Source organism: Euleptes europaea, chromosome 10 (assembly GCF_029931775.1).
Source record: "Euleptes europaea isolate rEulEur1 chromosome 10, rEulEur1.hap1, whole genome shotgun sequence".
Classification (NCBI taxonomy): Eukaryota; Metazoa; Chordata; class Lepidosauria; order Squamata; family Sphaerodactylidae; genus Euleptes; species Euleptes europaea.
Genome location: NC_079321.1, coordinates 32,954,042 through 32,976,083, shown reverse-complemented (window position 1 = coordinate 32,976,083; position 22,042 = coordinate 32,954,042).

Here is a 22,042-nt window from a genome sequence, read left to right as displayed (position 1 = left end):
CCTGAAACATCTGTGGGACAGGGGACTCCCAGGAATAGGAGTGGAGGGGAATTTCAGGCTGCCACAGGAAGGGGGAGACAAGGAAGTGGCACTCCATGAGAGGAAAAGTTCCAGGGAAATAGTCACATGTACTGGGTAAGACAGAAAGTATCCCAAACTTTTAGAAAAGATTAAAAATGTTTTGCAAGTGAGCAAACTAGAGCAACATCTAGTGTCTTCCAATGGCTGGCATATCGGCCTGAGACTTGGGCTGAAATTCAAATCAGCCATGAAACTGCTATCTAGCCTTGAGAAACTTTCCATCTGTCCCCCGCTCAGGTTCCCATCTTGGTTTTTTTTCCAGAAATGGACATAATAGTTTCTTAACTGAAGGGTCTAATGTGAGAATGAATGAGGAAAAGAATGTAATGCACTTTGCACATACTATAGAAATGATACTGACTTTGAGTCCTATAAAGAAAATCCATTACCATCTATCCTAATATTACTTGTAAATAGCCTGCTGCTATTTGTAACAGCTATGCATACCTTCACAATATTATATACAGCTAAAAGTAGGGAGTGGGAAGAGAAAAGGAGACGACACACTTTATGATCATCACCACCACTGTGAGCATTTACATAACAGTCTACAGGGATGCAGTTCTATTTTCACTGAAGGATTTCTAGTTCCTCCGATGCCTCTGGCTTTACAGACTACATTCAGCTAAATAACTCTTCTGTGGCCTTAGGATGTATGCCGGATGACCTCTCACAGTCACTGTTCCATTGAATAGAATGGAGTGCCATTAAATGTCATAGCTCGTCAGCATAGGGCTAAGGAGAAGAGGCAGCCACCATGTCCCAGGAATTAAGCAAGCAGCACAAATTATATAAGGTCTCTGTTGAACATACACCTGAACCCTGGATAACCTCCAGCTGATAGGAATGTGCCTTGTTTGACTTTAGCAGCCTTAATTAGCAGTAGCTGAAGTTCTGAAAAGCAGTCTGAATAGCCCAGTTTGACCTGAGCTCATCAGGGCTTGGGAACTAAGCAGGGTCAGCCATGGTCAGTACTTGGATGGGAGGCTGCCAAGGAAGATTTGGGTTGCTACATGGAGGAAGGCCATGGCAAACCACCTCTGCTTATCTCGCGCGTTGAAAACCACATGGCTGGGGTCACCATGAGTCAGTTGTGATTCAACGTCAGTCACATTTTTCTTCTTGAAAGTTCTGAAAGCATTTAAAACAATTTACTGTATAGGGGATGGTTAACTTGGAAATGCACACTTACAATCTTTGCAAAGAAAATTATAACATTTTTAACATTTTCTCTATGACTCTGTCTTTTATTTAACCTCGAGAAATATTCTCCAGATACCAGAGTACCCAGCTGACCCTATTGGTCCCTACAAAATGTTCAGTGAAACTGCTGGTTCAATAGAAAAATGACATATTTACCTCTTCGTTTATGGCCTGAACACATGGTCATCTGCACCAGAGCAAGGGACAAGGATATCTCACTTCCTTCTCATTCAAAGGCCTTCTGTGAAGGGCTGAGGATCAACTGTACAAGCAATTCCTAAGCAAAGCTTTTCCATAGGACTAAAAGAATTGTAGAGCAAATGAAGTAAATGACTCTGCCCGGAGGAAGCTTCTATATGAACGATGCATGACAGGATGCAGCAGCTGCTACTAATCCATAAAACTGGACTCTTACAGAATTTGGCCAAAAAACTGAGAGCTCTTTCAGGCATGGCACAACTGCTTATTTGCACCCAGAAGGATTTCTGGCTTTATCTCTGAACAGACATCACAAACTGCTTTTGCAATTTTCTCAAGTGGCTGGTCATGGGGTAAGGAGCAGGATCTGTTCTTAAAGGACAGCCTTCCATAACCAGATGTGTTTGGAAAGCTTGATGCACAACTGATTTCATTAGTTGATTAATAGTGCAATACTAAGCTCACTGATTTCTAAGCCCACTGACTTGAAAGGATTTAGAGGAATGTAATTTGGGATTGCACTATACAGCAAGTTTTGTTCATCAGGGACAAATTTAATTCAAGGTTTATTTTGATCAATTGTAATCAGTGTTTGTGTGTGTATGTGTGTGGGGGGGTGAAATATAAAGTGGTGCTTGTTTACAACTCGGAGCCACTGTGACTCTGGTGTTTTCCTATAACCAGAAATGAAAATACTAAACAAAAAAAGCATTCTGAAAATGAGTTTTAGCTTTTATTTGACAAACTAAATTAGCCATGTTAATTGTGACCACCATGAAAAGGGGCAGTATACCTTTGAATACTAGATGCTGGAGACAAGCAACAGTGAAAGGCTATCATCTTCATGTGTAGCTTGTGAGCAACCTGAGGCATCTGGCCAGCCACAAAATTTAGAAATGGAGATTGGAATCAGTGCCAAGAGTTCAAGATTCCACACGTCAGTTAAAGAGAACCAGGAGGTCACGTAGAATAGGGGAAGAAAGATGCAAACAATGAAGAACAGCAGCAGTACATTTCTCAGATGACATTGACAGATAGGATGGCTCTGAGCTGAACCTCATGATTTGAGCTGCTGCTCATTACATGTGCATTATCTTTGACTCTCTCCATGTGGTAGGCCTTTCTAGACTGGCCTGCAACCACAGGTAATAATTATTAATAGAAAACTTTGCAGAGCTTTCAGTCAAGGTCCACATGAGATATGGATCAACATTAGCACATCCTGACTGCACATCCTGTTCATTACATTAGGTTCAATCAGAGATAAGGCAGAGAATTAAATACACATGTGTATTGCATATTAGCTGTGCTGGTTTTGGACTTACCTGTAAGATCCACAATCCTCAAATATTAATTTGATTAAGAAAAAAAAGAAGAAGAAATTAATGTTTGGACTTTTGACTTTGCTTGCAGTGTCTACTTGTGCTGGTCCTACCATTACCCAGAGTAAGATAGCTGTCTTCAAGTGAAAAATACAACTGGGAAAAGCAAATAACCAATTGCTCTGTTTATAATGAATGTTCTGAGGGGGCAGCATCACATAGATTTCCTGCCTCAGGCCCCAAATATCTTGGTGAATCTTTGGTCCCTAACAGTGCAATCCCTAACAGAGTTACACCCGTCTATGTCTGTTGAAGTCAATGGGCTCAGGGGGTGAACTGGGCTTAGGATTGCCTTGTAGACCAGGGGTGTCGAACTCATTTGTTAGGAGGGCCAGATATGACGTAAATGTCACTTGGTTGGGCCAGCTCATGTGTACCATAAAATTTAATGTCAGGTACTGGAGATACAAAATTTATAGAAGACACAGACAAAGCCAATTCATGATATTGTTTTTTACTTAAAATACAAACGTGCTTAAAACAATAACAATCTTACAGTATTTTCTTTTATTTAGCAGTCTTTGATAATTGACATCTCTTGCTCTGAACTACCGCATCAAAATCTGGAATTAAAGTCTGTGCTTTAGCTATTTTGAGTATGCTGTTCAGGTGTGTCTCTTTAAGCTGAGAATGTACTGTTGATTTATTAACATTCATTACAGAGAAGAGCTGTTCACACACATACGTTGTCCCAAACATAGACAAATTTTTAGCAGCAAAAGCCTTAAGTTGGGGGTAAGGCAGACCCCAAAATTGGTAAAATTGGCTAATGCCAACTTCAGAAAATGCATCCTTCGGCACAGCATCACACTGCAGATCAATTATTTCCATCTGGAGCTCCTATGAAACCTTATGAACATCCACAGAAAATGGATTATGGAAAATTCCAACATCTCTGTGTAGGTTTCTGAAGATACTATTAGTAATAAACAGGTATTTAAACAGGTACATCTATCTATACCTGCAAGTTGATGGTTGGCAGCATTACTACTTTGTGCATTAGTTTTCCCATATAGGTTTTTTGGTTGACATTTTAAAATGATGCCAAGATAGGATCCTGTCAGTGTTGTGTTTGTGGTAAACCTAAATGTCTAAATCTGTACTGAAGCTTACCAACAGCAGGTTACTTATATTTTAAAAATACCTTGAAAAAACCACACAGTCCATCCAATGAAAGGCAATTCTGTTTGAGTCAGAAATTAATCCTGTCCCTTTCTCAACATATTTTGGTCCCTAAATTCATATGAAAAATTTGTTTCAAGTTAGTATGAATGCACTTCTAATTTTGGCTATAATTGCATGGAAAAGGACAAAGGTTAATTGACATCTAATTCCTACAAATATTTATTAGTAATGACCTATGGACTTCAGAGACGGTGTGTGTGGGGGGGTGATCTGAGTCAGATCCCTGAAACCTGCAGTCTCTGAAGTCTGTGGATTTCAGAGACTGCAGGCAGTGGGGATCTGCCTTAGATTCCCTCCCCCATCTCCGAAGTCCATGGACTTTGGAGACTGTGGCAGGGTGTGTGTGTGATCTGGGTCAGATCCCTGTTGCTTGCAGTCACAGACTTCAGAGGCTGCAGGCAGCAGGGATCTGCCCACCACCAGAGCTAGATTGGCATTCCCTAAGGCCTGCCATATTGGATGCCAATGTAAGTGCAGGGGATGCCAATCCCAGTATTTACACCAGCATCCCTTGCAGCCCCCAATCTCGGAGGCTGCAGAAGAAGCAGATCTAAGCGCTGGGCGGCAAGCACCTCTCCCTTCCCGGGGAGGCAGACCACGGACAACTCGTGGGCCGGGTAACAGCACTCAATAGGCCGAATCTGGCCCATGGGTCATATCTTTGACACTCCTGTTGTCAACCATCTAGGAGAACCAAGTGCTTTTGAACCCAAGTTCATGGAGAGAATTCCTGTAAATTCATTGTTATTCTATTCAGTAGTCTGCATTGAAGCAGGAAGCTTCACAGGGATAATGGTTTAGGTGGAACAATGTGCCACAGTTTCTAGTACATTGTTTTGCCAACCATCTGGCACCCATTCAGTGGGGAGGAAGGCAAAATAAATAGAGTGTGGGTGAATATTAGTTATGTGCACAGAAATGTTATTTATTTTACTCTTGGGTTCACTGTAGTTTTAAAAATGGTTATCTTTTTCTTTTATTATGGTCATTACAGATGTTTATTTTCTTTATGTCATTCTACAGTGTGCTGCCTAGTGCCTTGCAAGCAGGCACAGCAGCAAAACGGAGGCTAGAAAAGCATGCAAACAAGACCTACTACTGCTTATATATAATTAAGAAAGCCATTGAGATGGTGTGATGGCTGGAAGAAAATGGAAACAATGTACACAGAAATTAGTGGTCACATCTGCTAACTCTTCAGGTTGGAAGATGTACCTGCTGAGTCATTATCTGCTGAGTCACTCACTCCCATTGCTGCCGTTACCTCAAGCATCAGTGAAAAGCAGGTAGCCAAACTGAAAAATGACAGTCATTTCCAAATATGACAGTCATTTCCAAATATTTCCCAAGATCAATTATTATTTTTAGAAATTAAATTTGATTAGATGCTCAGATTTTGATCAGTTAACATCTCAGTGCATCTCTAATTAATAATTGTATGCTTTCCCAACCTAGTTAAGAAAATATCGTTATGTTTATCCCATCTAATGCAGGGTGGGGCTGTAAAGGCACCTGTCTCTATACATGCAGACCTGGAAGGCATAGTTCCCTTCATGTTCCAGGTGCACAGCATGTGGTTCTTAGCTGAGTAAAGAGAAATCCATGCATATGTATGTGGGTAGAAATTGTGGAGAAATAGAAAAGAGATTAAAGTTGATCTGACACAAAAGGGAGGCATAAAACAGAAAGACAGATGACAGAAAAGAAAAGAGGACAGATGTAAGAGTACGGTAAATAGGGGAAACAGCCTGCATTAGAGGAAAAAGCAAGGTACCGTGAGGGTGTGTGTGAAAAATTATGCAATGGAATTAAAAGAACTTAAAAAATGATAAAAACAATCTGGAAAGAAATCACTGCTAGGATAGGACAAGAATGCTATATCGAACATCCCCCCCTTTAGCATCAATTCTATCATTTACATCTGAAAGAAATCCTTGAATTCAGCTTCAGTTCAGTTTTGTTGGTATAGCCTTTGAGAATACCAGAAAGCAAAGCACTGCTGGGAGGAAGTCCAAGCAGACGGTAGTCTAACAGGCAAGTCTGTGAATCAAAATTCTTCTGATGTTACCATTACTATACTGTTCCTCATATTCTTCAGGTTTCACTCATACAACTGTCCTGTCACCAGAACAAAGCTGTAATATAGGGGAGAGCAGAAACATGTGGAAGGAAATAAGTGAGCCGTATGGAAGTAGCAAAACAGGGCGTGTTTATTGAAAACCTTGAGGCTAGAAATCCCCAAAAGGTTTTAAAATCTTAAACAAATCTGCATATTGTAAAATCTTTCCCTTCTTTCCTTTTCCTGTCTTTATCAGAGTAATCCAGAAGGGGGGATAGGAGCTGGTGTGACCCTTGCACAGGTGTTAGTGTGTCTTGTGCTGACTAAACTGGCACTAATGCCAGCTCAGAACCACTTATGCTTGCTCTGGGGAGCAGCGCAGCAGCACGAGGCTTGGGCACCAGCGCAGCCTCGCTGGCAGCATTTCCCCGGTGCTGAAGGGGGTATTCCTGGGGCATTCCTGGGGCAGACTTGACTTTAATCAGTTTCCTAAGTCCTTTGGCCTGGGAATGCCCCCTTTTGCAGGCGCCAACTTGCACCTGCAAAATTGCTGGCACAGCCCTGTGAAACCCTATGGAGCGGTTTCACAAGGTTTTCTACAAAGTAGCTTTTTTAGCTTGCTGCTTCAGGCAGCAAGCCACTCAGGAGGTTGCGCAGCTGCGCTGTCCTCAGACGCTCCCCAACCAGCACCCCCTACTCAGGATTGCGCTGTAAGTCTCTCATAGTGCAAACCTATGCAGAGTAACTCCAGTCTAAGGTTACTAAAACCAATAAACTGGGGTAACTCAGGACAGAATTGCACTGAAACAAACCAATTACTCAGTAAATGGAGGGAGTCAAGGAGAAGAATCTCTACATGAGCTGGGGCAGGGCTCTGTACGTAAAGGTTGGGATGAAGGGAGCCCCAGGATGGGAACTAGATCTTTCCCCCTCCTCATCTTCACTTAAATCAACCTCAGATTTTCTAAAAGTTTCCCTCTTTCTGCCTATTTGCTTTATGCTGCTAATGGGTATACTGCTATGAGGTACTTCAGTATTCGCTAAACAGTTGAAATTTGGTACATATGTGCTTTCAGAATTCCTTAATTACTAGAAGATAGGACATTGTTAAAATTCAGAACATAACGTTTACCTTATAGGACACACCAGCACTGAGCAAACAAAACCATCTATGGCTTCTTCAGACTCTTGAATCAGCCTTGGGAAATTTCCAGTCACAACCAGTCACTCCACTCTGCCTGTGGAGTACAAATTTTTGTTTATTCGTCTATAGAAAACTTAGCCATGACCTGGATAGCTCAGGCTAGCCCAATCTCGTCAGATCTTGGAAGCTAATCAGGGTCAGCCTTGGTTAGTATTTGGATTAGGAGACCACCAAGGAATACTGGGGTCACTATGCAGAGGCAGGCAATGGCAAACCTCCTCTGAACATCTCTTGCCTTGAAAGCCCTCTGGAGTCACCATAAATTGGCTACGACTTGATGACAACCCCCCCAAAAAAACCTTAAAAGTCACTCAAATATATGTGAACTATTCACAGGAAAGAATCCAGGGGGAAAGAGAAGGAGTTTTGTCTTTGTTATATTCCAAAAGGAATGTTAACCCAGTATGATTCTTGGGTACCCATCTCCCTTATCCTTCATCTCACTGACGAGAGAAAGCAATGGGTGGATCAGGTTCTGGTTCAACACAGCGACTCCTTGGCCAGCCATCGATCCATCCACCCATCCTTCCTAGTAAGAGCTTTGGGTGGCATCCATGCCTCTCCTCCATTTTATCCTCATGACAACTCTCTGGAGAGAGATCAGGCTGACAGACAATGGTTGACCCAAGGTCACCCAGACAGCTTCATAGTAGAGTGGGGAGCTGAACCTAGTGTCATATGTCCTAATCCAACACTGTAACTGGTATACCAGAGAGACATTCTCTTCCATTCTGTCCAAAGACAGATTCCCCTTCCCTGCCCCTCCACTCCTAGTGTTACTTTTGATGGGATGCTGTGCTTTACTGGCAATATGTTAATTACTGACCAATTCACTGTTTTATTGTATGGATTTTGTTTTATGGTTGACTGTTTTGTTAGCCAGTTTCTGAGCCAGGGGACAGGCCAGGAGACATGCAAATGTCAATCTGATGGACTGGCACCTACTATCTGCACTTACTACCTGCACAATGCTCTAAAACATCCCAAGAACAACGTGATTTACCAGCTCACTGTGACAACCAACCTAACATTCATGGACAAATGGAGACATTTTTGTGGAGGTTTGAATTTCAGAATATCAGCTCTGCAGCATCAGCACAACCCTGGTGGCAAAAAAAGCATTTGCTTTTTCATTGTGCTTTGCCATCAGCTAAAAGTGTTAACAACAAAGTTTACAACAATGTACTTGCCTGTTCCTTCCATACCTAGAGCATGGCTGGACTGAAGAGGAAAGCAACATGGACAAACAACTGTAGAGGTGTTCAGAGATGTTTAGGTTCAGGAGCTCTAGGGAAATGATAAACAATACCCGGGGGCCCAACACAGATTTGTAACAAGTGTTTCTTGAATGCAGCCTGGGCTTTTGATATAGGTCAAAGAAGTGACTGGCATTCTCTCACAACCCACAATTCCCAGGACACTCCAGGCCCATCCTTGACAAAGTTCTCAAGGCAAGAAAAGATTTATTTGCCTCAAAGAGAGCCATAAACATGTGCAGCCGGAGCAGTGCGAAGAATGAGGGGGAAAGTTCTGGTCACATACAATTTTTGTTTAGTTCTGTTATATTATGCTGAATTATTTCTTAAATTAATTGTGTGTTTACCCCTGGCTTTATGAACTACAAACTTCTGAAAAATGCCATGGAGGCTGATCCTCTACAAGTATACTCAGAAGTGAGTTTTAACTGTATTTCATAAAACGTATTTCCTCATAAGAGTACATAGGATTGCAGGCACACACATATATACTCTCTATCATTCTTTCTATTCATCTTGAAATGGTATGACTTCTTTTCACTGTCTTATTTTCCTTCAGAAGGTCACTCCTTTCTCAGGAGTGAGACTTATTTTGCAGAAGCCAATCATAGGAGCCAATGCTACGTACATCATATACAATCTATGCACATTGTTACAATATATTTATATCATATATGAGCTTGAGTATATAATAAAATATGACCTTGAGTTGTAAAGTAATATTATTACAAGGGTATATTGTACTTTTAGAAAAGTACACTATACCCTTGTAATAATATTATTTTGCTGGTTTTCTTGTATGCTTAAATTCAGGTTTTGATGCACTTAAAGAATTTTTATCATTAATTTTAATCTATTTTTTATGTTTTCATCTTTATGGCACATCAATATAGGTATTTTTATCATTAATTTTAATCTATTTTTTATGTTTTCATCTTTATGGCACATCAATATAGGTATCTTTTTGAGAATCCGAAAGACGTTTCTACTCCTTCTAAAAGGTGGGAACATCTTTAATATTTTGTTTTTCCATTTCTTATTACAATAACACGCAGGAACAAAATTGGCCATTAAAGACCTTAAGCTATTAATAAGGAGACAGTATAGGCCATTAACGCACAATCATTTTGTCCTGCGTTCCTCCCTGAACTGTAGCTAATTTCTCTATACAACACGCATGCTCATCTACCACATGCGGTTTCAACCTCCCCACCTTCCGCGACTTCCCCGGATCTTCAAAGTCCTCATTTTCCCCAGTTTAACTGGCACCATTTTAGGCACCATGACTAGTAGCCATTGATGGTTTTTCCATGAATCTGTCTAATTCCCATTTAAAGCCATCTACGCTCATGGCCATCAATATGCCCAATGTCAGCGAATTCTGAAATTTAATTACTCATTGACAAAAGAAACTTTTCCTTTCATCTGTTCTGAACCCATTTCCCATCAACTCAGGCTCTGCTCAGTGAGTTGGGCGACTTGTTTATTTGTCAAAAACATCTGCACTCTGTTTTTTGGGGACAGTTAAACTTTAGTATTTTAATATTAAAACAATGACAAAGGATGACATCAAAACAAGACAATTCCTAACTGAACAGCCAGACAGCAAGAATTTAAAACCCAAGAGCATTAAAACAATTAAGCACAGAGACATTAGTAGCAAGAGATGTTCTAAAAACACAGAAATCTTTTCAACAGATGAAACCTTAATCATTTAGTTTGAAGGAGTCTCCAATCCAGAAGGCAAACCAAGCATCATCAGAACATGACAAAGAATGGCCAAGCTGAAGGCAGTACAAAACAATAACCAATCAGGTGTCTAAATCCAGAGAAAGCAAGTGCTAGACCCCTCTCTAGGGGAAGAGAATTGTAGGAAGGTGATAGGTACCACTGTGAAGAAAGTTCTCTACACAATAACCACTCACCTCATCCCCAAAGGCAGGGTGCCCAGACCAAGGAGATGAACCACTTAATAGATTTCTTCAAGTAACCAGCCATACAATATCAACTTTTTTAAAATTATAAAGCACATCTGTGAAAATGATAATTTTTGTAATGGTCAGTTTAATTTTTTTTATAAAGATACTAGCAGTTTGAAGTTTGAAAACCATGTTATTAGTGGCAGTAATTAAATAACGAACTGAGTAATGTATTAGCTGTTATCAGTAAACTTTAGTCTTTTTAGACCAGGAAGTCACATTTAATCTCAACCTACAAGGAATATACTTTTGCATTTTATTTAGGGTTGCCAGGTCCTACCTCTCCTCCGGTGGGAGACTTTTAAGGCACAGCTCGGGATCATGCGGCAACATGTGGACACGCTGATGCGTGTGCGTGTCACTTCCGGTTGTAAACCGGAAGTGACCTGCAGCGGCATGTACATGCGTGCACGTTTGCCTGCCGACCGTCAACTGGTCGATGGGCAAAGGGGCAAATTGCCGGGGGTTTGCCCACCACCACCGGGCACCCAGCAACCCTCATTTTATTCTATATGACTGGCTCATTATTTCTTTTTTGTCTTGGTTTTCGTTCCTCTCTATCTTACTTTCACTTCCTCTGTCTTCCCAGTCACCTTTGTTCTTTTTCTCTTTATCTTACATAACTTATAAAAAGAAGATAATAAGATAATGGTAATAGGGGTAGCCCCAGTATGCCTCCCCCAAAGGAACTGCAACAAACCCATCCAGGCCCCACCGGTTAAAGATCAATGAAAGATGTGGGTCGCACCATTCATCAACTATATTATCAAATGATCTATGTCTGCTGCAGAAAGAAATATTCCAGTGGGTGCTGGTGATGGAGGCTTGTCCCACTCGGTTTCTTTATCAACCACCCTGCATACCCACCCCTTTCTAGTGTAACAAGCCAAAGAGCTGGCGAGGGAAGAGAGCAGATGAAGGGACCAGAAGAACATGACTAGGAAACTTCCTTGCTGCTGCTGTTTTGGTTTTAATTGTTTTTATGATGTGTTTTTATGATTTTTTTAAACTGCTAGCCATTATGGTGGCCCTGATGGGGCAAATTGCCTGATGAGGGGGGCAAATTTTGCAAATAAATAAATGTTTGGGTTTTGTCTAGCACCTCACATTTGTGACCCAGTACCCTACCTCTTTCCAACAAAGGGCTGTTACAGCTTTTTGTCTGTGGAAAATTCAGCAGGTTCAATTTTTTGTCATGGACACAGTGATGGGAAAGCACGGCGTGTCAATTTTCTCCCCATCAGATTGCTGTCAACGATGTAGGAGCATCTGCCAGCCCTGGAGGTGGCAACCCGAAAAGACAGTGCCGATAATATTACATAGGCAGAAATGAGTCATAATCTAGAAGATTCAGCTAAAAGGAATGATTCATTGATCTGTGTGGCTGTATAAATTATATCTGCCAATATGTTGAAATGCGGGGGGGGGGGGCATAGTGTACTTTGTTCATAAGGTCCATCTGCTGGCTGAAGCAACAAACTACAACTTTGACTGTTAATGTTGCTTGAGCAAAATGGCTCCTTTCTGAGCGGTTTGGCTTTTCTTCTTCAGCAAAAGTAGTATTGGTTTTCTCTGCTGCACTGGCACTTTTTTCTCACTACAGCTGTCTGTTTTACATGACTGGGCAGGGAGATAGTTCAATTCACTTTTCCTACCTAACCTGTGGGGTGCTTTATATTCCTTTTTTCACCTCCTTTATAAGGAACTGACATGACATATTTAGGTGGAAACTATATCATGCATTTATTTTATGTTCATGGGTCTCTGCTCTCTTGAGTTTATGAGATTTATACCCTTACCCTAAATACTTGGTATAGAAGTAGGCTCCACTGAAATGACTGGATCTGGTGTAGATTTTACGTTTGGTTGCAAGTAGGGTTGCCAACCTCCAGGTACTAGCTGGAGATCTCCTGCTATTACAGCTGATCTCCAGCCGATAGAGATCAGTTCCCCTGGAGAAAATGGCCTCTTTGACAATTGGATTCTATGGCACTGAAGTCCCTCCCCTCCCCAAATCCTGCCCTCATGAGATGCACAGAAGGCAGGGGCAGCTTAGCATAGCAACACATTCAAGTGGTTGATACTAAGGATATACACAGACTTTATTTTTGCTTTCATTTCATTATAGTTCTGAAAAAATGATCTGCATTCTTTGTGATCAGTACGAGACCTGATAGCTTAGTTATTAATTCTTTTTTATTTGTTTATTTCCAGTAGTTTCAATGGGAAACACATTTCTAGCTGTTACTTTTTTTCTTTCAACCAGTTGCAATGACATTCCAAAAAACTGCATCTCTCACTTAAAGGATCTATTCTGAAAAAATATATGAGGCAAATGGGAGAACACACCCCTTGTTTCATAGGCAAATACATTTCACACTTGCAGAGTGGTAGGGTTGCCAGCTCCAGGTTGGGAAATATCTGGAGATTTTGGGGGTGGAGCCTGAGGAGGGCAGGGTTTGGAGAGGTGAGGGACTTCAATGCCATAGAGTCCAATGGCCAAAGCTGCCATTTTCTCTAGGTAAACTGATCTCTATCTGCTGGAAATCAGTTGTAATAGCAGGAGATCTCCAGACAGCACCTGGTGGTTGGCAACCCTACAAGGAAGGACAACAGTGGCACATGAATGTTCTTGTTTTCCTGGGCTCCACAAATGGACATGGGTTAAAAAATAGAATAAGGGGAGTTAAATCCTCTCTCCTCCACCCATTTATTTCACCGCACTAAATGACTTCTGGTATCAGAGCCAGAAGAATGCTTCAAAAGCTGGAGTAATGGAGGAAGAGAGCAGTTCTTTAGCTTTACTCAAGTTTTATTTTAGAAATTTTAGGGTTGCCAACTCCAGGTTTGGATTTGGAGGTAGAGCATGGGGGTGGAGTTTGGGGAGGGAAGGGACCTCAGTGGGGTATAATGCCATAGAGTCCACCTTCCAAAGCAGCCATTTTCTCCAGAGAAACAGAGCTCTCTTGTATGAACAGCTGTACTTCCAAGAGATCTCCAGGTTCCATCAGGAGGCTGGCAACCCTATTTAGAATGGTCCCCACCCATCCTGCTTCTTTTACATATAAATGAGAGGTTGCCTTGTTCCCAACTGGGACTCATAACAACTGCAGAAAAGTGAGTTACATTGGGGAAATGGTGCAGCTGTATTTACGTGATAGGCATTAGAGAGATCTCAGAAATTTGGTTCTCACTGATCTTTGAGAGAGAGAGAGAGAGAGAGAGAGAGAGAGAGAGAGAGAGAGAGAGAGAGATCTCCCAGAGCCTTCTTTATCACTGTTCTATCATTGAGTTTGGATCTTTTTTGCTGGTGAGGAATGATGTTCCACAATCACCCATTCTGTTCTGCAGCAGCCTACCAGCGGTGCAAGTAACACCTACTGCACACAGAAAAGGGATCCCCCCCAACCCCTGAGCTTGCCTTCCAAAGAATGTAAGTCTCTCATATGTGCTGCCTATTCTCCCAGGTTTGTGCTTGGGTGTGTGTGTGTACCCTAAGATCCTTTTTGGTATGAACATGTGCTAACTGGTGGGAAGATGCCCTTGTCAGATTATCTGATGAGTTACTCTCTCCTTTCATTGCCCTTTCTGCTTCCCTTTTCTCACCTCATCCAACTATGAAATCAGACAGGAAAAATTCACTACATTACCAACTTTTGTTAATTTTAGCAATTACGTTATTTATATGAAATATATTAAAATAAAGGATGTGTTTCGGATTTTCATTAGTCAGTAACAGACTGTACATGATTAGTTAATAACCCCTGCATTCCAGAGGATACAGCTGACTTTTAAAAAAAATGTCCATCAGTCACTTGGGGGTATAGCTGCAATTGTAAATGAAACCAAGTAAAGAAGTAATGTTATTAGAAATGAAAATAGTACCATGGCCAACTCTTGGTAAAGTAATATGCTACCGTTATGTTGCTCAGTAAAGGAAAACCAATGATTAAGGGGCAACAAATGTTAATATGTGAAGTGCAGGAAAATAATGGTCCAGTGCTGAGGAAGGAATTAAGAATTCCAAGTCATTTGGTGTCATTTGGCACATCATGCAGAGGGAGATGCAAGCTTACTATTATTTATACCTGCTGGGGTTATCTGTGGCCATCAAGAGATGGGTGATCTTCCCTGTGTTCGACTGAGCTATTTTTTGGAAATAAATGGCAAATGGCTGTCCTCCCTACCCCGGCCCAGTTTCTTAATTTCAGAAACCACAATGCTTTCCCGATTAATGGGATGTCCATATATTCTTACCTCCTAGGAGCTGTCCCTCAGGCCCTCACAAACTTTCTCTATAGCCCAGTTCTTAATTACTTATCTGGCTTGGCAGAAGCAGAAACAAAAATGTTGGCAGCATCAGCAGACAAGAATCTCTTTGGTGCCTGGAGTGTTAACATCCTTGGTAACAGGGGACTGGAAGATGTAGCTTTTCCAAGTCTCCTGAGTCTACAGGAAAAACATTTTTGGAGGGTGATAGGTGAACTCTTCTCTGCTCACACTAATTTATGCTTATGGTCACTGTTGATCCATGCTGGAAACAATCTCAGGGAGAGGGGAACGGTTTGGAATACAACTAAGCTGCCTAATTCAGTCTGAACTGAATTCCCTCAAGTTTTGATGGCATCCTGAACCCAATCCTTGCTCTCCAAGGTAATAATCTCTGTAATAATATAGCGAAAATCAAATAGTTGTTATTAATATTAATTATATATTTAACAGAATACATACAGTTTTTGGCGCATTCACACTAAAACATTGGGATGGATCCTACCATAACCTACTACTTCACTAAGCAAACTCTGAAGACTTCCTCCAGCCTAAGGAACTTTCTTTCAGCTTAAATGGAGGAAGAGCCACTTAAGTCAGAGGAAATCTCTTTAGGCTGGAGAAAGGCTCCTTGGAGGATGATTGGATCCACTTCGTAATGGGCTGTGCAGTCTTTGATGGCTTTCCATTATCACAAAAGAGAACCATGACTTCCCCAACCAGATATATGCAGAAAAAAAATGAACAGAAGCATTCCATAGTCCCAGGTTTTATTAACAAGATTTCCTCAATACATGGTATGCAAAAGAAGAACCTCCACATGATGGTCCCCAAGCCACAGTGAACAAATTGTGCATCCCACTGCCATGCACAATGGTAGGATTCCAACAAAGTAGAATGTACTACTTCTCTAACACAACTTAATGGGTGCTGAAAGCTGAATTCCACTTGCCTTGAGGACCACCATGGAGAGACCATTCAACATTTTTCTCCTGCAGCCATCATATATCAATCATAATGTGAAATCAAATAGTCCAGTTCATTTCCCAGCAGCAAACATGAGCTTTCCTCATCCAGCAGTCTTTATTCAAAAGAAACAGGACAAGATAAGGCATTGTCCATGAAACGTAAGTGGTAGTTATCAAGACACTTTGCCACTCTGGTCGAAAGATGTCACAACAAGTGGTAGGTTAAGTTGCTCCAATCTTAAGCGGAGTGATTTGTCACACCTGCAGCTACTTTATCTGGGATGTGGCTCTGCTGCAGGTTAAACATGTGCATGAGTCATTAACCTCCAGCACATACCAGGGGTGGAGAAAAGGACTTAGCATTTAATAGCTTGTCTCATCAGCTGTCTTGCCCTCCAAGCAGCCAGACACCTCTGCAGTCTCTCCTGCTCTGACTGACAGTCCTGGAATTGCTTCTGCTGCTTATAGATCCCCTGCTTTCAAGCAGAAGAGGGAAGATTGCTTGTGACAAGCACCTAGCTACAATTAAGGAAGGATTGTTGGTCAGAATTTGACTTGTCCTCTGCAGAGTGCTGGCCACAGACTTGTCAGGAACATTGGGCCAGCCCACAACTTGCCTGTGGTCCTTCCTCGTTTACTCTATGTCAGGAAACACTTGCTGTATGTGGCTTTCAGCAGAGAGTGGGACTGACTTCTACAGGCAGCGCTAGCCTCTCTGTGGCGTCTCTGCTCTTCCTTTGCTTTCTTTTCTCTTGGTACTTATTCAACCCCCCTCAAGGATTTTCAAGTCAAACCTAGTTAACTGTACATGATTTTAACAAGAAGAACCACACATGAGCACAGATGGCTGTGCAAGCCATATGCCTTGTGGTCACTTTAATGAAAGTGCATAGCTAAACTGAAGAACTCAGGGATTCTACATGCACATTTTATCAGTTTTATTGATATAGTTCTAAGGGAAACTAAGACACAACTGGCACAGCAAGCGATCCAGTATCATATAGGACTGAACTGAACAAAATGCTTTCCTTCACTGAAGGGCTTTGGAACTGGGTCCTGATTTTTTCATATGCATTTTCAATGTTCATATGGCATTTCCCACATGTAAAGCTCCATGGGAATTGTGACAAAGTGCAAAGGAAAACAAGGATGTTCAGTACTTGCATAAATTCCAGCAGGCATAGCTTTCCCTTCCCTTTATCCTACAATGCTTTCCTCTTCTATACAAATATTACAGGCACGGGGACATTTGACCACATACGGTGTGCACAAGAAGTGCACATAGAATGTGCTATATCAAGATCAATCTACAAGAAAAGAAACTAATCAAATTAAGCAAGTATTTTTAAAAGCATGTGGATACTTCATTCCTACTCACCCATTTCCCCCCCTGAAAAAACTGTATGTTCTCTATTCTAATATAACTTTTTTATCCACAGGGATCATTTCAGTGGTTGTCCCATGGATGAAGAGGGAAAACTCTACTAAGGCCTAAAATGCATGGCCACTTACCACAATTTCTGCCCAGGCTCCTCCCCGTTCCAGCCAGGAGTAAATGAACCCAGGCTGGGGGAGTATCTGTACGCATGACCCATGGCGAAACTGTGCACTGCTCCGTCCGTGCAAACAGAAAACGTGGGAGCAAAGAACTTCCTGGTCGTCCAGCAACGCCCCCTCCCCCTGGTGATTGGTCGATTCACTCTCACTGACCAACCACAGCCTCTGGTGTCCACGCCCCGCTTCCGGGTAAGTTGAACGAGCCAGGGATAACATTTTGGTTCCTCGAGAGCAAATCCGGGTTAGTTTTGGGTCGACACATCGCTTGGCCAGCAGCAAATCAAGTGCCGTTTGTTTGCGAGGATTTGATCCTGGGTGAAATTGGGAATAAACAGGGAGGAGCCTGGGCAGAAACAGCGATAAGTGGCCGTGCGTTTTAGGCCTAAGTCACACCGTTTCTACTTTCATTATCTTTTCTGCAATTTCTTTCAATGCCTGGTATGCCTGTATGGCATAGTTTCCCACACTCTGGATTTTGCATTTTAACTCTTAATAGGGAGGTGAATAAAGTTTTTAAATAGGTGTGAAAAATTGGAAGACAAATTTGTATTGCGACTGTATTTCTACTATTGTTAACTTCCAGCCAGGGAGACTAGAATGGGGAGTGTTAGTGCACTATTGGAAAGTTGATTGAGAAATCTGGCCCACACATCCTGTCATAATAAAACTGAAGCAAATAAGGAGGAAGGATATGAATTTTAGATACAGGGGCAAGGAAAGGAAGAGAGAAACAAGGACAAATGAACTATAAATAACACACCCAAAAATAACCTTGATAATTTCCAGTGCAATTATATGTTCATTCCTCATCAAGATCAATTCCTGATGGGGCTCATCACTCACCCCAAGCCACAATGAGAGTGGCAACTCTATCCCCAGAGTGAGAGGAGTCAGGCAAGAGTCAAAGATTCACAGCATTAGTCCAACGCCCAGGAAAAAACACAAAAGGAACAAGGCAAGCAAAAGCACTGGGCCAAGATGTGAAGTGTAGAGGACAAATTGAGGCCAGACGTTTTTCCACTTTCTTGACCAACAGGAGAAAAAAAATACTAAATCCGCTTCCTAAAAAGCCATAGTTCAAACTCACCTGCTGATGGGGGCCTGTACCTCTTGGGAGCACAGTGTGCTAGAAATTTGTACCTGGAAGAGTTTATAGAATTGCCTTGCAGGATCCAGCTAGCATGCATCTTTGTGACTCGTCCACAGCATCACCTGCAATGCCTCTACAAGCTGACAAGCTAGGCATAGAGATGGGGCACATCCACTGTTGCTTGCTGATCTCTCAAAGGTATAAAGTCTCTGAACATTGACTAACAGTCATTGATAGATCTATCCTCCATGTTCAGATCAAAGCAGCTCAGATAGAAAGGACACTATGGAGACCAGTTTTGAGTCTAAAAGCAAAACCCATGTGGGTAAGTCCTGTTAAATGAGAGCGCGACAAAAGGCAACTTAAAAGGCAAATACACAAAAGGCAAAGTACAGCCGTACCAGCATAGGCTGTGCAGGAGGAGTGGATCTTTCTGTATCCAACCTTGTGCAAATTTCTCTTTCTCCCATCTTGTGTAAAACACCTACTGTGATTTCTCTCCACTTCTGGCTTTCTGTCGCCAGTCAAATCCTCCTCTGCAGACTCATAATAGCTGCATCTGGTGCTACAGCCTCTGAAAAAGTGTCACATCCCCTGAAAGATCTCTACTTGTGGCTTTCAACTTGCTGCAATATATTGGGGAGGCTCCATTTTTAAAATAATTTCTATTGTAAACAATTAATTCTGATGACTTTTTATCTCCCAGTGATGGCATCCAGAAGCAAACATCTGTAAAAGGACAATCTGTTGTCATAGGAGTCTAATGGCTGTGATGTCTTAATTGAAAACATGGGTGGTAAGGAATTTAAATGTATAATTAGGACGCATTTAGATATGAAGCTGTGAACGCTGCTTCCACAAATGGACAGAAAGGCACCTGAAATTTTTGACATACTGTCTCAAAAATGTACTCATATGGAAAGCAAAAACTCAGCACACATGCGATGCCATGCTGCCATATGGCGAAGAAATGCAGCTGCGATGTAAAGGAAGCTAATTAGCTTGTGAAAATGGAGACTGACTGGATGATGAAGCAGGAGTGAATGATGAATGGAAGGAAGAGGCAGGCTAATGCAGGGGACCCACCTGCCAGGTTCATGCGATTAAATGAAATTAAAGGCAAAAATCACAGAGAGGAAATAAAAGGCTCAACAGCACCAATTCTTGCCTTTTGGCTGGGGTGGGAGGAGGAGACTTCAGTCCTTCTTGGATTTAGTATCAAGTATTTTAACACCAAGTGATTTACAATACAGTGTTATGTATGCTTACTGAGAAAGAAGTTCCAGGGCGCTCAAAGGAGGAGGGGGAATTGTGGGAAGATGGCTGCAAGTGTGTAACATCCAGGTGAGTGTTTGTCTTTCTCCTATGCATAAGCAGGGTTGATAAGCTAAAGGGCAAGAGTAAAAGGCTTTTGGCTCTTAGCCTGAGGGTTAGAGTTGCCAACTCCAGGTTAGGAAATTCCTGGGGATTTGGGGTAGAGCCTAGGGATGGTGGGATTTGGGGAGAAGACAGACCTCAGCAAAGTATAATGTGTACAGTCCACCCTTCAAAGCACCCATTTCATCCAGAGGAACTTATCTCTACAGTTATTCTGGGAGAGCTCCAGGCCCCACCTGAAGGTTTGGTAATCAAAATGAAGACTAGTGCTTTATCAATAGAGTATTGCAAAAAAAGACCAGCACTTATGACCTTTCAAACAACTGCTCAAAAGTGTCAGTTTTGGAGACTGGGGGGCCTAACGCACTCAGTATATACTACTTTTAAAAAAACGTGTTATCCAGGTTAGATCGCACCTCAGACCTCCCATTTCGGCTTGGAAATGCTTTGGAAGCACCAGACATCTGTTTTTTTCTCAAAACACCTATACCACGATGTATTTCGTTATGTCATTTCAAAACCGGCAATCCAAGGGGTGCGTTCAGTTACATATGCTATTCAGTTCTCCTCCCCTCTTTTTGCAACACCCAATGAAAAGCCTTTCTCCTCCCATCCCACCTTCCCTCTCCTCTCCCGTTTGCATCCACCAATCATTATTGTTACTTAATCCCCCCCCCAAGTGCTTGTGATCTTACAAAGGAACATGGTAACGTTGGAACATTAGATCAACTATTTTTATTTGTGCAGGGTCCCAATCAAACATTTCCCTCATATGGAATGTCCTTGAACTGGATTTTGTAAACAGGCTGGAAAAGTAGCGAAAAGTGTGGGGAGGGGGAAGCAGCAGGAGGAGGAAGGGAGAGCGCTCGCGCGCACACACACACACACACACAAAGTCAGGGCTCCCCTGCCGGTACAGTTTCTCCCCACCTGTTCCTCCCTTTCTCCCACTGCCGGGGTGCCTCCCTGCTCTCAAAAAAAATTTTTTAATGTGCTCGTCCCAACAAAAAAATGCAAGATCGTTGGACCAACGCCTGAAAAAGACGGCAGCTCTGTGATTAGCACTGTGCAAGGAACAACTCATTTTGGTTTTTTTGGGGGGTGGAATTCCTGCATAGGTTGTGATTAGGGTTTCCCTGCCGTGCAAATGAGGCAATTCTTAATGGTGTACAGCGCTCTTTTGGATCAATGATATTGCGCATGCGTGGGGAAAAAAGGGGAGGGGAGGCAGGGAAGCATCAGAGACGTAGACATGACGCAGTGCTCCCCCACGCTCCTTGCGATATGATGATATGCCGTCTTGGGAGCAGTTTTAACAGGCACGGTGCGATCGGAAATGAAGAATACGCATCCAAAACACACACACCGAGCACAATGATAATATGCTGTAAATTGTTTGTGTGATAAGCCTCTGGTATATCCTGCAACGAAGGTAAGTTGCTGATGATCCGATGATCCGATCATGTTCCTCTGCTGTATAAGCAAAAGTTTCTGACCAGGTGGCCATGATGAGGCTTGGTAATCAAAATGAAGACTACTGCTCTAACAATACAGTATTGCAAAAAAGACCAGCACTTATGACCAGAACTTAGGTCATAAGTGCTGGTCTTTTTTGTAATACTCTATTGTTAGAGCACTAGTCTTCATTTTGACTACCAAGCCACCTAGTCAGAAACTTTTGCTTATACAGCAGAGGACCACAATCAGATCATCTGATCATCAGCAACTTACCTTTGTTGCAGGATATGCCAGTCGCCAAAACGGACACCTTTGAGCAGTTTTTTTAAAAGGTCATAAGTGCTGGTCTTTTTTGCAATACCCAACTGAAAGTTGGCAACTATAACTTTAGCCTAGACCCAATAGGAAGATCTTCTTGCAAAGTGAGAGAGAAGGTCTAATCTGCATTTAGATGTCCCCTTTCTTCTTTCTGTTTGTTTTTGTGTTAATGTACTTTCGTGGTGAGGTGAGGTGCTTTCAGTCCTCATTTGGGTAGAAATTCAGGATATAAAGGCATAGGGGACTTAGACATAGGGTTACCTGGTCCCTCTTCACCACTGGTGGGAGGTTTTTGGGGTGGAGCCTGAGGGGGGTGGGGTAGGAAGGGGTGGGACTAGCCCCTGGAACTTCACATTGCTCAGAGAAGTGGGGGTGTATGTAAAATTATGAAATGGAATCGGGGAATTAGTCTGAATTACAATAGAAGATGATGTCCCCACCACTTTGACAGAATGGCT